Here is a 3105-nt window from a genome sequence, read left to right as displayed (position 1 = left end):
TCATTTCCCTATCATATGTTGGGAAAATAATGTTTCTCTCAGCACATTTTGATTTCTAATTCCTTATCTCCATCACAAAAATCCTACTTTAATAACTCTTTCTATTGTGGTAGTGATATTGGCATTCTCAAAGGTTTTGCTACTGGAACACAAGTTCAGACAGATCTTTACCAAGTTGGAAAAGTTTTGATTCTGGGCTCAGGACCAGATAATGTCTGTGAATGTCTTTCCTTTTACTAGGACTGTTAGCTCTGCTTTTCTTGACACTCTACCTTCCTTAATGATCTTTGATCATGGGAGCTTTTTAATTTTCATATTGCACTGTTGAACACATAAAATTTACAGTACACTAATGCCTCCCGCTAGTTTCAAATGATCTGTTGTCTAGTCAGCTTCTCCTTTATTGCTGCTGCTGTTTTGAAACTTAGTGTAAGACTATATTCACTTCAATTGTATTTCATTTTATTAGATTCTTTCCATATATTTTTGGATTCTGAGAAAATTATGCATTTGGATAACTGTGTCTCTCACATTTGTGTCATCTGTACATTTTATAAGCATGTCATCTATGCATTATCCTGGTCACTAATAAATATATTAAATAGTAGGGGACCAAGTAGAAATCTCTGGAATACTTCATTTAAGGCTTTCTTCATGGTTCATTTTAAATAATTGATAACTGGAGCTTGAATTATAATATTCAACCAATTCCAAATTCACTTAACTATACTGTTATGTAGCCTACATCCCTCCATCAAATCCATAAAGAATAGCAAGAAGGAATTTAACAAATGGATTGCAGCACATTTGCAACTCTCTATATAAAATTCTTCAGCATTTCCTAGAATTACTGAAGTTGCCAAAAAAAAAAAAACAACAATGTGATTATTGTAGCATGACTTGTTTTTGATAAAATTCTATTGACATTTTGTCTTCTTTGCTTCCTTTTTGGATATCCACTAGTTATCCTCCTGTTAATATGATCTAGAATTTTGTCAAGAATAAAGGTCAGCTTTAATGGCCTATGGTTTACAGAACCAAATTGATTTTTTCTTTTCTTTTTGTTTTAAAGATTATTTTCTCTCCTTCAATCTGCGATGAATTTCCTATTCCTGGCCCCTTCCTCCCCCTCTCCCCCCACCATTTTTAAACATCTGAGACATCTAAAAGCCATTTAGTAATATAAAGAGCCTATCTGAGCCTGGTGTCATGAACTAGTTAAGGTCATTTAGGTACCCTCTTTCTATATCCCTACTTATCCTTAGTATCATTCAATCAACAAACCTTTATTAAACATCCTCTACTTACTTAGAGGCTAGTAATGTAAAGATGAAAATAAAATAGCCCCTATCAAGAAGCTTAACTATCAGCTGATAACATTAGACTTTCTCAGAGGTATTAAATAGCAACTAGTGAAGTGCTTAAACAATTCAATGTTTAAAGTTTTGAGAGGAAAGTGCATTTGGGGGAAGAAGACAGTTTTACTTTAGCTTTCCTTTCTCCCCTCCTCTATTGACTATAACAATAGAAAATGAACTACATGGGAGTAAAGTAATACACTAAGGACAAAGATGCAAAAAGACAAGGAAAGAGGTAGTTTAAAGGAGTATAACTTCCTGCATCAGAGAACAATGTTGCCTACAAATACTCTTCACAAGAAAGAGCTTCTAGTCCACATAGCACCAGGAAACGTGAGCAACACTTTTGAAACAAGTATCAAAAGAAATACTTTCTCATAATTATTCACTATTTCTAGAGAAGATTAAATGAAGTAAAACTAGGATTAGGAAAAGGAAAAAAGAAAAGAAAGAATCGTGATACTTGTAAAAAGTCAGCATAGTTCCATTGAAAATAGATCATGCTAAACTAACCTAAATTTCCTTTTTTTAGCAGTGAGTGGACTACTCAACCAAGAGAGTTCTACATATAAAAGCATTTTAAAAAGCATTCTTGTTATTCTTATTGGATGCCATAGAAATGGTATGTATACAATAATTGTCAGGCAAAATTGAAACGTGTTTAATGAACAAATCAAATAACCAGGCGTTAATAGTTTAAAGTTAAATAAGAAGAATATTAGGAAGGGCAATTAAATGAAATATTCATAGAAATGAATAAAGAAAAGAATACATATACATTTATATATGATTGGCATTATGCTTTTTTGTTTGTTTTAATCAGTGATTTGAATGAAGGTATAGAGGAAGCTAGAAATATCGCGAGAGAGCTGAGTTTTCATCAAGCCTCCCAAAAGCCTTTGCTCTTCCTCTTCCGTTGAGCCGTCCTAGGTAAACATTCAAAATGGTGAAGTATTCTCTTGATCCAGAGAACTCCACAAAGTCATGCAAGTTAAGGGGCTCAAATCTCCGGGTGCACTTCAAGAACACCCGTGATACAGCCTATGCTGTCAAGGGCATGCATATCTGAAAAGCTACCAAATATTCGACAGATATCACATTGAAGAAACAGTGTGTTCCTTTCCATGGATACAATGGTGGAGTTGGCAGGTATGGCCAGGTTGAGCAGTGGGGTTGGACGCAAGGTTGATGGCCCCAAAAGACTGCTGAATTCTTGCTGCGTATGCTTAAAAATGAAGAGAGTAATGCAGAACTTAGGGATTTGGATGTGGGTTCTCTTGTCATTGAGCATATTCAGGTTAACAAATCTCCCAAAATGAGAAGATATACTTACAGGGCTTAGGAGCGAATCAACCCCATACATCAGTTCCCCTTGCCATATTGAGATATAATCCTGAAAAGAAGCAGATTGTTTCTAAACCAGAAGAGGTTGCTCAAAAAAAAAAAAAGATATTGGAAAAGAAACTGAAAAATCAAAACTTATGGCCCAGGATTAATTGTGACATCATCAGGCAAATAAAAGCAAAATGAAAACATTTGTTACAGTAAAAAAAATAGAATAAAAGTATAGACAAAATGATTATAAAATTTCTAACTCACAAATCTAGGAGAGATGACTATTATACTACATGACAGAATGGGGATAGAAAATGTTCTCAAAAAACAAGAAATTGGTTCAAATGTTAACATATTCAAAAATCAATTTCAAAAATTTAAGAGGAAGGAGGCATGGTTATGCAGCAGTTTC

At 34.0% G+C, this 3105-nt stretch overlaps 1 pseudogene; it reads left to right on the top strand.

Annotated features, from left to right (window-relative positions):
* The first annotated feature begins 2301 nt into the window (after positions 1-2301).
* LOC123241850 lies at positions 2302-2888 on the top strand (annotated as a pseudogene).
* The last annotated feature ends 217 nt before the right edge of the window (positions 2889-3105 follow it).

The sequence above is a fragment of the Gracilinanus agilis genome, chromosome 3, assembly GCF_016433145.1.
Source record: "Gracilinanus agilis isolate LMUSP501 chromosome 3, AgileGrace, whole genome shotgun sequence".
Lineage (NCBI taxonomy): Eukaryota > Metazoa > Chordata > Mammalia > Didelphimorphia > Didelphidae > Gracilinanus > Gracilinanus agilis.
Note: the sequence above shows the minus strand (reverse complement) of the source record. Positions and strands in the feature narration are given on the sequence as shown.